Source organism: Rousettus aegyptiacus, unplaced genomic scaffold, assembly GCF_014176215.1.
Source record: "Rousettus aegyptiacus isolate mRouAeg1 unplaced genomic scaffold, mRouAeg1.p scaffold_m13_p_1, whole genome shotgun sequence".
Lineage (NCBI taxonomy): Eukaryota > Metazoa > Chordata > Mammalia > Chiroptera > Pteropodidae > Rousettus > Rousettus aegyptiacus.
Genome location: NW_023416284.1, coordinates 93,457,365 through 93,471,840, shown reverse-complemented (window position 1 = coordinate 93,471,840; position 14,476 = coordinate 93,457,365). Strand labels below are relative to the sequence as shown.

General features: G+C 37.2%; 1 protein-coding gene across 5 annotated transcripts in view; it reads left to right on the top strand.

The window, feature by feature from the left end:
- Positions 1 to 1,346: 1,346 nt before the first annotated feature.
- The window catches only part of FKBP5 (FKBP prolyl isomerase 5), an 82,143-nt gene continuing 69,013 nt past the window's right edge, over positions 1,347 to 14,476 (top strand). For 2 of the 5 annotated variants that reach the window (XM_016120208.2, XM_016120213.2), the window contains exon 1: positions 2,131 to 2,251. The gene's annotated coding sequence lies outside the window, so the exon portion shown is untranslated. Of the gene's footprint in view, positions 1,476 to 2,126; positions 2,252 to 14,476 lie in introns of those variants that run through there. The other 3 variants (XM_016120211.2, XM_016120212.2, XM_016120210.2) reach the window with 3 other exon arrangements.

Here is a 14,476-nt window from a genome sequence, read left to right as displayed (position 1 = left end):
ATTCCTCCCTTGTTGGAGCCTTCCACTGTGCCCTATACAGATATCTGTCACAGTGCCTGTAACATGAAAAGCACTGCCATGCAATGTGATGTCACTGTCTCCAAGGCTGGAGCCCTGATAGGCTGGGACAATGTCTTCTCACCTCTGCATATCCCGGACATAGCACAGTGCTTAAAATCTGCTGTTAGTGAACATAGTAGATACTTAATTAATTGATGTTAGTATGCAGAGTAGTTGTAATCACCATTGTCTTGCTGAATTAATGTATGAATAAATTGTTTCAGTGACTCTTCCTGGTAAAAAGGGAAGCATCTAGGCACCAAGGCAGGACTCTAGCCCTTGAGTCAGTTTCAGTGGTGGCTCCCATTGTCTTTTCTACAGATACCACCTCTCCAAGGCAGGATGATTTGTAGAAGTGGTTCTTCATAAATACCTAAATGTCCAATGTGGTACAGTGCAGAGAGCAGATTTGAAGCTTAGGAGATGGGGTTTATAATCTGGCTACGAGACAATAGTTTTCATAGGTAACTACGATGCGCCAAAGCTATGAGTTCATGTTTCCGCAAGGAATGAAAGGATTGAGCTATTCCTCAATGCCCAGGAAATCCTGGGCCCCTCATGAAGCTGAGCTGCTCAACAGGCCTGCGAGGAGGAGTGGTGATAGAGAACATGAACATTTTTTGATCCTTTTCTGTCTCAATCGCCCGGGATCTCATGTTTGAAAGGTAAAAAGCCATGGGAAAGCGTAGTCTTAACGGAGTGCCCGGAGGGAAGTGCTGTATGCTAAATTGATTCTCGAGATGGGATTTTCCCCAGGCCCAGTCCGACTGGGCAACATTGACTTCCTGGGGTTGTTTCCCGGGGCTAACCTAGCCTGCTCATCTGACACAACAACCTGGCCTGCCCCTCTCCATCCTCCGGGCAGGCCGGGTGGACAGATAGGAGGGCAGAGCTTTCAGAAAGACTGTTCGAATGGGAAGTCAACTAGCTTGTTCTGGCATTACTTTCTCTGGAGGTAAGGGATGGTGTGTGTGTGGCGGGGGTGTGGGTGAGGGTGGGAGGGTCGGTCAGTTTCCTCCATTCCTTCCCTCCCGCCCCCACAAAGGACTAGGGCCAGACACGTGGGCTGGCGTGAAGAGGCGGAGGTTACACTAAGGCGGAGGTGCAAATAGACGGGGGCGGGGCCTTATTTGCATGGACAGCGCACGGCTACCAATCCGGTGGAGCAGAGCTACAGCCCGCGCGCCTTTTGGGGGCGGACTGACAGCTCGAGGGCCCAATGGAAGGCGGGTCCTACGGCCGGCGGGGGTGGGACGGTGCCGGGCGCTGCCCCGGGGATTAGGGCCGGTTTGTGGGCGCTGCCAGTCTCAAGCGGCGGCGTCCAGTGCGCGGGCGGCCTGCTGGGCGGGCTGAGGGGTGAGTGGTGTGCGGGTGAGGCGGAGAAAGACGGAGTCGACGAGCAACCGTGGCGACAGGTACCGGCGCCATGGCCGCAGGGATGGGGCGGGCGGCCGCTGCGCCCCGGGGGCCGAATCTCCTTCGCGGTCCGGCTGCCGCCGCGCCACCTCCCCGCCCCCTCGCGCGGCTCCCTAGCCCGGGAACGGAGCTTCGCGGCGAGTGGGGTCGGTGAAGCCTCGAGGCCAGGGCGCTGAAGGGTCCCCAGCCCCACTGCGGGGCCCCTCTGCGCTCCGCCCGGCCGCCGGGCCGGTGCTCCCTTCGGGAGGCGCGCAGCCGGGCAGCAGCGGGAGTCGCTCTCCGCCCCGCACTCGCTCGCGGAGGCGAGGCGGGCGCGCCTGCTCGTCCTCACCCGGCTTTTGTTTCCCGCCCGGGTTGACAGGTCCCGGCTCCTGTCCGCGGTCCCCAACTCGCCCGAGGCCCGGCGCCTGTGACCGCAGTCGCCTGGAGCAGGCGGCGGGACCCGCCGGGCGGCGCGTGAGCAGCCTCTGCCGCGGGCGAGAGAGAAACTTCGCCTTTCGGGGCCCGGGCGGCGGGAGAAGTCGAGCCAGGGTGAGCCGTGCGCCGGGACGCCGAGGGCGCGATGGAACCTCGCTCACCTGGCAGGGCCCGTGGAGGCTGAGGATAACGGAGTGTCCGGCTGCTGCGGTCCTCACTTTAGGTTTTCGCTCCCGGGGCGGTGGGTGTGGATGCGCAGTCACTGCCTTCACCTGCCGCCCTGGGACAAGTGACTGGGAACAGCATCCTCGCTCTCTGACGCTTTTGGAGGGTGCCAGTGCAGCGCCCATTCTAACAGGTGATTATTCTAGTGGCAGCTGCAAGCCAGTTAAAAGTTGTTTTAGGGCTCTTTATTCAGTTCGCTCCTGGGACCCTGTAATGCCATACCTCTTATTGATGCCTAAAGGGGTGTGCTGACGAAAGTGTAGGAGTCAAATTCAGTGTTGATTTAAAAAATGGGGGTGGGGGTCAGCCTGCAGATTGACCTCTTTCGATTGACGAGCCAGGAGAAACCTTTTAGTCTCATTTAAAAAAATCGTTTTTTTGCAGTGGTGGCGAAAGCATAGTAAGGTACAAGTTGTAAATGGAGAACGCAGAACTCTAGATATCCTTCAGTGTGGTTCAGGACAGCGTGTACAACGTTTGGCCGCCATTCAGTAAATTCTGCATGAAGCAGTTTGAGCTCGTGGTTTTGGATTTACTTTTCAGGAGTATGTTTTCCAGTGGAATAAGACTTAGCATTGAATGAGAGCTTTCTTTGCCTCTCGAGGGTAGACAGGAGTGTTTATTTTCATTGTCTTCTCATTTTGTTAGGTTGTGGACAAGGGAAAAGTTAAGGCGACAATGGTTATTTTTACTCGTCTGTCGAGTTCTGCCGTGGGCTTCCCTCCCCGCCACCCAAGGGTTTTAAAAAACTTTAGAGAATTATAGTAGCTTTTTCTCTTTTTGAGTCAAAATTCAAGAATGGACAAATTATTGCGGAAATTTTTTTTTGTCATACTTGCACTTATTTTCAGTTTGTCTCTCTGCCAGCTGACCTCCATTTAACAATCTATAGTATGGCTCTGACCAATCAAGGCATCTGTAGAAAAATGTATTTAAAAATAATTTTTGTAATTATTTAAAAAATGTAAAATATATATTTTAAACGAGGATTATTAACATCATTTGTAAGAAACACGATTTAGTTTACTCAGTTTTTTCCCAATGTGTCTTGTTTTATATCTGCATTGAGTATGCTTTATACATAATAGATGTAAGTTTAACTTTTTACAAATCATAAAGTTATAATTTTGATTATTAGTGTTTCATTGAATAATTTTACTTATTTACCTAGCTCATTAGTAACACTATTTAAAGCTGAGCTGAGTTTTTTAACCAAGAGGCTAGTTGTGACTATTCATGATTTTAAAAAGATAATCAAAGATGATTTTTATAAATGTGTTTTTTCTCTAAAACAATAGGCTTATATATTTTGAGGCCTTTCGTCTTTCTAACATTTAACAAAAGTAAGTTTCTGAATCTTTAGGTTTTTTTTTTTTAAGTTTTGGGGATTTTAACCAGTTCAACATGAAACACTTAAAAAATATTGGATTAGGCAACTAATTAAATCTTAAATTTTCTGTTTATTCTTGGATTGGAAAAGAATACCTAGCTTGGGTTATTTTTAGTAAAGTTTTCTTAGCTTGGAAGGAATCAGTCTAAAGAAGAAAGAATATCCTCTTTCTATAGCTGTAAAAGACGTTATTACTATTAAAAAGTTGAGTTAGTTTTTTGACCCTTAGAGTAGATTAGTAGAATGATGGCTCATCTTTATGTAAAGTGGGTTTTATTCTGTATAAATAGTTGTAGAGAATCTTATAATTGCTCTTTAAAGTATATAGGATGTATTAGTTTAATTATTAATAATTAGAAGTTTTATAATCTTTTCCTATAATGATGCTCAAATATCATAAAGTTATATCTCATAGTTTTATTTACACAAAGCATATTATGGGAACTTTAAAAGTGACTTATAGTTAAAAGCCCATTTTCAAATTCAGTTTTTAGATGTTTAACTAATTTTTGTCCATTTTAACTTGTGGTAGACCAGATCATAAAATTATCAACTATATTTCAGTTTCAAAATTAAGCATAAGTTTAATTCTCACATCTATACAGTAAATATCAGGAGTGTTTTTAGGTTATTTACCCCCAGGTGTGGCTCCTTTTGAGTTTGGGAGTGGGCAGATATTTTCGAATTAATAACACCACCAAAAAAACTCACAAAAAAAACAAAAACAAAGACATTAAAACAGCTAAATTAAAGAATAAATCATATAACACTGTTAGACATTACTTCTGTTTTATTTAACAGTAATATGCACGCCAGATATCTGTGGCGTGAGGAATATCAACTGTAGGCCTTTAACATAATTCATACAATTCCTAAAGGAGAATCTATATTATACATATTTTGGCACATAAAATTTTGTAGTTATTTAATGCTGAACAATTAAAATGTATATTTTACAATTCTGAAACTATTTGGACTTTAACCTAGCTGGTTAGTAATTAGATTTTGTTTTTTCATGACTTTACATTTCCAAATTTTTCTACAATGCATTTTTACCTTGTGATATTAACTTTTCAAAGTATAAAGTTAAATCTACACTCATCAGAGACTGGGTGGATGGGTCATTGTTATGTAAATCATAACTATTGATTTAAAAGCAGTAGCCACTTAAGTGTGATTTGATTTGCAAATAAGGTGTTTTTTATGTAAAAAGAAACTTCTGCCAAATGAGACAGGTTAAAATAATTTATAGTATGGGGCCTTATGCACCCTAGTAACTGTAATCTGTGTAACTAACAGGTTACTAAAGATATTTTGGCACTATTTGAAACAAATTCGAGTACTCAAAATAATTTGCACCTCGTAGTTTGTTATGATGAGAATTGACTTGCACTCAGCTGAAACTTAAACATGTAAGACTATTGTCCTTAAATGGGGCATGCTCATTTTATGCTTGATTTGGTATATTATGTCTTTTGGGAAACATCTGGTTAATGAGAGTGAAGGATCACCAGATGGAATATGGGGTCTACACATTTGGTATACCTGTTTTCTACACTTGGTCTGGAAGAAAAATACTTTAAAAATAAGAATAAAATTTCATTTTAGTTTTCTGAAACAATTGGGCAAAAGATTAAAAGTAAATTGGGGATTTGTACCTGTTTGGAGCCGCTGACATTTTTGTAACAGTTAATCAAGGCTGTTTTATGAAAAGGTACATTTATTAGAAAAACAAAAATGATGTATTTTAAGAATGAAGGAATAGGTTTTAAATAGGCAGTTATACCTCTGTGAAAGTTAGAGAACCTCCAAATATTAAAAAAATTTTTTTAGATTAAAAATGTAGTACATTTCAGTTGTATGTTTTTGAAATTGCTTATTTTTTGGAAGAAGGAATAAAATGAGGAAAGATCAAAAACTAGATGAGGGTTTTTTTCCTTCTTTTGTAGTTGCAGACCCTTTCTAAAGCAGGCAGTGGATAATTTCTAGAACCATTTGTAATATTCTGCCTCCATTTTGGCGATTTACAGATGGTGTTAAATTAAGAGCCACTCCTAGTACCTGAAAATGACAGTCTGATCATCAGAAGCAGGGTTGAGAATTTCAGTTTGATCTTTTCAAAAATAAGATTTGCATGTACGTTTATTAGTGTTTCTGTCTCTGGAAATTAAAGAACTTCAATTGTCAGCTGAAAATTACACAGTGGAATTTGAAAGTCAGAATGTCTCTATCACAGACTTAATGCTTCATCAAATTACTTTTTGGAAGAGAAAATATCCTAGAGATTGAGCCCTTATTGGAATATATTCTGAATGAGGATGGAATGGTCTTTACCCATGTTAAATATTAACCAATGGAATGATTTCCATGTTTAACTTTAAAAAAAAGCAAGACAATAAAACCTTGTAATCTTGACACATTTTAGGTTTTGCCTCTAGCTTAAAAATTATTACATGGTAGATTATAACATTTAATGTTTTGAAATTATAATTTGGAAAGGGGATTCGTTATGAGAAGAGGGTATTTCATTGACACAGAACAGTAACTAACGAGAGAAATTTCCTTTTTGAATTATTCTTAGGTTAAAACAGTACTTAATAAGAAAATTTGAGATGGTTATCTTTCCCATCTTAGATTTATTTTTACTATGAACTTTTTAAGTTCTTTTAATATACCTTTGGTCCTAAGTGGACTTCTCAGAATCTATTTGTGTGTGTGTGCATATGTATGTGTGTACAGTTGAACTTTGAACAATATAGGGGTTAGGGTAACCCACCTCAGAGCAGCTGAAAATCCTGGTATAACTTTTGACTCGCCCAAACGTTAACTATGGTCAGCCCTTCACATCCGTGGGTTTCACATCAACTAACTGCAGATCCAAAACAATATTTTTATTTTGTGGTTGGGAATTTACAGATGTGAAGAACTGACTGTACTAATAGCCTACCTCTGACCAGAAGCCTTATTGATAACATAATTGATTGACATGTATTTTCTATGTTATATTTATTATATACCGTATTCTTACAATAAGGTAAGTGAGAGAAAAAAATGTTAAGAAAAAAAATGTTAAAAAAATCCATGTATAAGTGGACCCACATATTTCAAACCAGTGTTGTTTAAGGGACAACTGTATATACACGCACACAGGTACATAGATACACACATACACACACAAGTTAGGTGAAATGTCTGTTCTTTGCATTTTATATATGTAACTATATTTGCTAAATGTGTATGTGAATCTCCCCCTACACTTCAAATTAAATCTTACAACATCAAGTAAAATAAAGCACATGTCCGCAAAAAGACTTGATGCAAAATGTTTACAGCAGCTTTTTCATAATAAGAATGAACTACTGATTCACACAATGTATATGAATCTCAGAAACATTATTCAAAGTAAGTGATGCCAGAAACAAGTATGTACCAAATGATGCCATTTATAAAAAATATAAGAGAGGCAAGACTGATAGAAATCAGGTCAGTGGTTTCTGGGTTAGGGCTGTGGTTGACTGGAAAGGGGCAAAAGGGAACTTTCAAGGGAGATGGAAATATTCTATAGCTTGATTTTAGGTGATGGTAATTCAAGCGGACACTTTTGGTAACTTTTTATTTTCATGTTGCAAGATTACTACAAAGAATGCCCAGATTCACCAATTGTTAGTACATAACATTTGTTCAAACTTAACTGAGTACTTAAGATCTTTGCATCTTACAGCATGTGATTTTTACTTTAGAAGGGTAAAAAGCTACAAAATTGTTGAAGATAGAACAATCTTATTATATGCAAAATGTGAAATAACTTCTCTCCAGAATTAATAATGTAGAAAAAGAGAATAACTGACAGTCTTTTGTTTCTACATATATGTATTTATGCTGCTGCTTTCTGAAGTTTCATGAAGACATATTTCTATTAGAAGAAACAGGATACCGAAAATGATCCAAGGCAGAACTGCCCGCAGGGAAACCCTGCTATACTTTGTTATCCTTATGCATGTCTCCTAGGGCATGAGACTGATAGCTAGCAATAGCTGTTTGGAAATTAATAGGTGGTGATTAGTCTTGTTAAAAGAGTTGCACACCTACAGTGTGCTAGGTTTTGCACAGACATGTACAGTCTTAATTGTCAAGTCATTACCAGACAAGAGGAAAGCAAATGTTGTCACTTTGGGGTGGTGCTATTTATCATAGGAAAGATTGATGCCTATAAACCATATAAACTGTTCCTGATCATTGTTAAATGATAAAACTAAGTGGTGAATTTGCTGCTCTCTGTTAGTTTTAGTGCTTCAATAGTCTCAGTAGAGTGATTTGATTTAAATTACATCTATTTAAATCATAGCTTAGACTGTAATTGTTAAATAACATTCAACACTGTCCCTCTACTGTTTTATGTATATGTTCTTCACAATTTAGGATTAGGTGTAATTTATGGATATTGGTTCACTTAAAACATTTTATTTTTTTGCATCTATGTAAGAAAGTTGCTTATTTGGTTATTTACTAGAATGGAAGATGTTTAATAAGAGATTGATCATAGGTTCAACAAATTGATCGTCGATACTGGGGATAAACATCTATTTTGCCTTTACTAACCAAAACTGTACATTTATTGGCCTATATATTTTTCTTCAACAAAAATTTGTTTATTGAAGAGAAAAATGACAGATGTCTAACATCAACCAACATGGATAAAAGGACTAACTTTTTCCAGTTAATGAACATATTCATGTTCCTCCGAAATGACAGGGCATTTTCTCCTTTCATACACACTAAATTTCATTGGTTATCAAGAATGAATAAAATATTTGAAAAATTTTTATCTGTTAGAATTTTGTTTTGAGTTGTCAAGCCTTTACTGCAGATAGAACTTTTAAAATATTGGAACGTAGCCTTTTTTTTTTAGACTTTTCATTATAGAAGTTTCAAACTACACAGAACTGGAGAGAATGAACTTATTCTCTAGATTTATTAATTATCAAATTTTTGGTTAATGGGCCTTTAAAACTGTTAAATTTGCACAGATATTGTGAAATAGTGATATCGGCATACCAGATATTTCTCAATTATTTTCAAAAGTTTTGTTATAGAGAAATTTTAAAAGCAGTGTATTTTAGCTCAGAGACTTGACTTTGGACAAATGATAATTATGAAACAAATTTTTATCTTCGGCTTCTTTCTGTCAGTTCATAGCCTGGAAAAGAAAGATTAACTGTTTAGCTTTTTGTTTAGAATTTATTAGTCCAAATATTCTATATCTATAGAATACTATTATTCACTTGGGAAGTTAGATTATCTTCGAAGTGTAGTATCTGAGGAATGCTGTTTAAATGTTTTCGTTACCCTCTCTTCAGAAACTCAGTAATTGCTGTTCTTTTTAGGTCCCAAATCTGTATCTTCTACCTAAATTTGAGGCCTACCAAATTTGAGGCCCAAATTTTCACCTATGTCTTGAAACTAAATATGCTTAAATACCATCTCTATAGCAGCTGCATACCCAGCACCTCTGCCCCCCCACCCCCGCAAATTGCTTCTCTTCCCGACTTTTTCTCTTCAGCTGTTAATGACTCCATTGTTCTTATTCTTACTGGTCATTTTTTACTCTTCCTTTACTTCTTAAACCGAGTGAGTCACTATATCACTTTGTTTCTAACTTTAAAATATCTCTTTGTATCTTTTTGTCCTTTTCATTACTACTATATCCATCATTTGGTTAAAACGTGTTAAATCAGGAAGATATCCTTAATTTATAATGAACTTCATACATATCAAAATTCAGCCTTATAGGCAAATAAATCATGTTTAAGGTCTCGGTAATAATTATATTTAAACCAAATGATGCATAGTAGTTCCCCCTTATCTGCAGGGGATATATTCGAAGACTCCCAGTGGATGCCTGAAACCAGGGATGGTATTGACCCATATGTATATACTATGTTTTTTCCTGTACATACACACTTATGATAAAGTTTAGTTTATAAATTAAGCACAGTAAAAGGTTAACAACTAAGAATAAAATATAACAGTATACTGCAATAAAAGTTATGTGACTGTAGTTTGTCTCTTAAAGTATCTTATCATACTTTACTCAATTTTCACTTCAGGGAAGCACTTTACAGCTTCCCTTTGACATACCCTAATTCCCAGCATTGCTACTCTCTGCTTTGGGGCCATTATTAAGTTTAAAAAAAAAAAAAAAAGGGTTACTTGAACACAGGCACTGCCATACCTAGACAGCTACTTAGTGACTAATGTGTGAGTAGCATATACAACATGGATAAGCTGGACAAAGGGATGATTCACGTCCCGGGTGGGATGGAGCGAGATTTCATCATAGTACTGAGAATGGCATGCAGTTTAAAACCTATGAATTGTTTGTTTCTGGAAATTTCCATATACCAGAGCAACTGACACTGTAGAAAGTGAAACCGTGGATAAAGGGGTATAATTTTAGATGATTTACAAATCACTCCGCTTGAATAACCTGGTGAACAGTGGCTGTCAGGGCCCATGGTTTATCAAGGAATATAAGCAGCAGACTTTCTTAGATAACAGATGGACCAGGATGAGTTCCTTCCAGCCCACAATATCAACAAATGCTATGCAGTAGTGGAAAAACTGAGTATAGATAACACATTTTCAGGACTTCCTAGTATTTTCATGGTAAAAAGTATAGGTCTTTGGGTTTATCTTAGAACTCTTCTCCTATCCTTTGTCCCATATTTCCCGGCCAAGATAGTACCCATCAAAAAGCCACCTTTGCTGAAAGTGATATGATAACTCTGTTGTTATTACTTTTCTTTACGGAGCTTGGGGTTAGTGGGAGAATATTAAAGTAGAAAGGGGAAAATAAGTGATATCCATTGTACTTCCCACTAGCAGTCATCCAGCCTCCAGGGGTTTTGGGCCTGATTCCTTTCCAGAGGGATTGTAATTTATGAATTTGGCTTGCGTTTGGTCAATTTATGGAGATCTTGCACCTTTCTGCTCTTCCCAGACATGTTTGTTGTTTTCTCTTGGTAGGAACCAAGACCCAATTTAAGATTACTAACTTCAAGAATGAGATAATCATTTTATATTGTTTTAGATAATCTACACTATCAGATTTTTTCCTAAGGGAACTAGGAGTAGTATGGGAATTCTGAGATGCTCATGCAGAAATTAATGGTTATTAAGAGTGAAAAATGGAAGAGGAAGACACCATTTCTAGGAAGGCTAGTGTGGTAGGCGTAGACATTGGGATGAGATTCAGAAGTGTTGCTACTAAGTAAACTCTGATCTTGGGTGAGTTATTTCACCTTTCTGAGCCTTATTTTAGTTGTAAAATGAATGGGTTGGATTATATAGTGTTTTAAGGTCTCTTTGCAGTTCTGAAATTCTAAAATGAGTGTTTTCTCAGGAGAAAACTTCCTCATTTTATACTGTTCCTAGGTAATGGTTTTTCAGTGGCTTTTTAACATACGTATTTTGTTAGGAAATAAAGGAGTCAGTCAGCATTCATAAAATGGATTAGATTTTAGTGTTTTCATTTATCTATGTGTCTCCACTGAATTTATTCTGGACTCTTTCACCTTCTATTTGTGTCCATTTTCCTGCCTTGTATGCTTTATTTTTTATTGTCTTTGCTTTACAGCGTGACATTCATATCGCTCTCTTCATTGCTTCTCCTTGCCACTCCTTTTTTCTAGCTCTCCTTCATTGCCCATATTCCATTATGCGCATGAAATCCCTCAAATAGATGCTTGAGTCTGATCTATCACTAAATTAAATTTAGACATCCTAATAGTTGTAAGGATTAACGGGACCTTCTTTATAATACAGAAACTAGAGAGATGAGTCCTAGGGTAAAGGAAGTGGGAGAGCTGAAGAGAGAAAAGATGGTGTGGAAGAGAGTTTTCAAGGATTTTAGATATTTCGATTTAATATGTAAGTTAAAATATTTAACTTTTGATGATGACGACTCTGCCAGTTATATCAAAGTTTGGTCCTGAAATCTTAATGGACCGTGAGTTTCTTGAGGGCAACGTCTATACCTCTAATTCTGAATCCTCAGTGTTTACCATAGTGCTGCAAAGTAAAACTTGATTTGTTGTTAGGACTGATTCTTAAAGGTGTTTTGTGGTAGGCTGAAGACTATAAGAGGATGGTATAGAATCTCAAGTAAAACCTTAAGCCTGTCTCTAGCACTTTGTGATATTGGACAAGCTATTTAGCTTTACTAAGCCTCAATTTTCTCATCTATAATACTGGGGAAGGGTAGTATTAATACCTACTTCAGGATCGTTGTGAGAATTAAATGAGATGATATATATATATAAGGCACTCAGCCCAGAGCCTGGTATCTGTTTTCAATAAATATTAAATGCTATTATAGTTTCATTAATAAGCACTTTTGTGTTTCATATATTAAATTCTGTTAGGTTCTAAATAGTGTTGTTACAGAATAAATAAAACAAGATCCTGTTCTTAGAAAAGATAGAACATATGTACAAAAGGTAAATAACAGCCTAGGTCTCATGTTTAAGTGGTTTGGTTAAGGACTCAAGAGGTAGGAATAATTGCTAAGTAGATGAGAACTTCAGTAAGGTGACAGAATTTGACCTGAACTTTGAAGGACTAGTTAGCAAGTTAAGAAGACAGGCTCCTTGGAACCAGATTGCCTGTGTTAGAATCCTAGTTCTGCTACTTTGTAATATTAAGCAATTTACTTAACCTCTCTCCTAGGATTATTGAGAGAATTAAATGAGTTATTACATGTTAAGCACTTAGAATGTGCCTCAGACATGGTTAGAACATGATAAATTATTGTAAGTTGAGAGAAGGAAAAATGTATTTCAGATAGAACATCGAGTGATAATGAAGGTAATCCAAAGTTTGTTTGAAATGATGAAACCAAACTGGCTGAAGGGAATAACCTATTGGAAAATGGTGATTATGTCAGGGCAGAATTATGAATGAGTAAGCCAAGGAGTATGACATTTTTTCCATATGTACTGAGGAAACTTGGGAGGATTTCTTAGGTAATTTGTGAAGCATTCTTGTGTGTTATAGATAACATTTCTAAGACTGTATCTCTAGCATTTCTCGCTATCTTTTCTGACGTCAGTATAACTGGAGCTTCTGTTCAAACTAATTTTGACAATAAAGCTCATGATTTCTTTCCTGGACCATTATGCCTCTTTAATTTGTCCATTTCTTTCTGTAAACATGTCCATTTCTTTTCTCCAGTTTAGTGGGTTTCTGCTACTTTTTTCCTCTCTGTCCGTGAAAACCCCAGTCTAGATCCTAAATCACCAAAGCCATAAAGTGGAAAGGGCTAGAGAACAGAGAAAGGGAGAGAAGGGAGGGAAATAGCCTCTAGTCCAGCCATCTTGTTTTACAGATGAGGACATTGAGGTCCATCGGAAGTAAAGTCACATGCTCAAGATCCACAGCTAATTCATGAGCAGGACCCTACCTATCAGAGCTAAATGAGGGATTTTTATTTTTATTTTTTACTTACTGTCTTCCTAGTGTGATTTTCACCTATCTCGGTGGGAATTACAGTAGTGCTACCAATAATTTTAATACCAGGAATAATGTGATAATAATTCACCCTTTTTAATGAGAAGCCCATGATTACATTTCTTGGACAAGCGTTATTACTCTTAGAGTAACATTTAAAACCAAGACTCCAAAATCTGCATTAAGAAGAAAGGATTTCTTTCATTTTTAGAGTTGTAAATTATTAGAGTTGTAATAGTGTTGTAAACATAAATAGCATTCTCAAATAAGGTGGACTTTGTTTCTATCATGGGGGAACACAGGTTCTTTTACAGAGTAATTGGTAGGACACTAAGATTAGCACAAAAAATTGGGAACTGTTGTACTTTCACTTCACAGCCCCTGACACTGTACATATACTATTACAGTAATCTCTAAGTTTACATCTTTTTAGTCTCTTAAATTTAAATATATGCCACAAATAATAGTGAAAACATTTAAATATTTTTTCCTCCTACATTGTTTTCCAACCTAGATAAGAAATGTGATAGAATATTTGTAAAGCCCTAAGCTTAGGGTCTGCTTACTCTAGTTGCTTAATAAATATCTCTTCTCTTTTGACAGAGAAGGTGACTTTTTCTCATATATAAATAATGTCAGTTCCTAATCACCAAATCCCTATCACAATTTTTTTCCCCTTTGAAATGTATTGTTTTAATTTTGGCAAGATGCCCTCCCTACAATTTGAAAATTTGTGTAGTGTACAAATGTTTTTTAGTCACATTAAACATAATTTTATGAAGTCATTTCGCAACTGGCAATCAGGTTCTGTATTCTTTCCAATGATTAAAGAAAGAAAAAGTGGCATGGGTTATGTAAAAATGCTCTAGATTTGTATTCATCCTGCCATATTGCTTCCAAAAAAAAATATGTCTGGACTAGATTCATTTTTACTGAAATACTACTTTTTCTTTATGATTTTAAGGCACTGTGAAATTGAATTGTATAATCCACAAATGTCTGTACAAAAAAAAATTTCCATGTCCTCAATGCTTTATAGTAGATCACTTATTTATATTTTCTATGGCTTGGTTTCTTTTTCCTGTCTTTATTTTTCTGAAGAGAGAAGAGGATTTTTTTCTCTCTCATGATCTGCTACTTATTTTGTATTTGAATCACTCTTTGTAACAGATTTTATCCTCTATACAATTAAGAGGGAAGAGAAATACTTCAAAATTAGATTTTGGATTTTCGATTTGAGAGCTGGATTTGTATGTGTAGATTTTTCTTAGCTGCTTTCTTCATATAATATATAGGATTTTCTGTTTCTATTTTTAAAATGTTTTTTGTTGAATTGTTTTATTGTTTGAAAGAAATCTGTTAAACTGTGTATTTATGAGTGGTTACTAGCCCTTTTTTCTAAATTTATATAAGGTAACACATTTTGCTATTAACTTCACTCTTAGAATATTAATTTCTTTT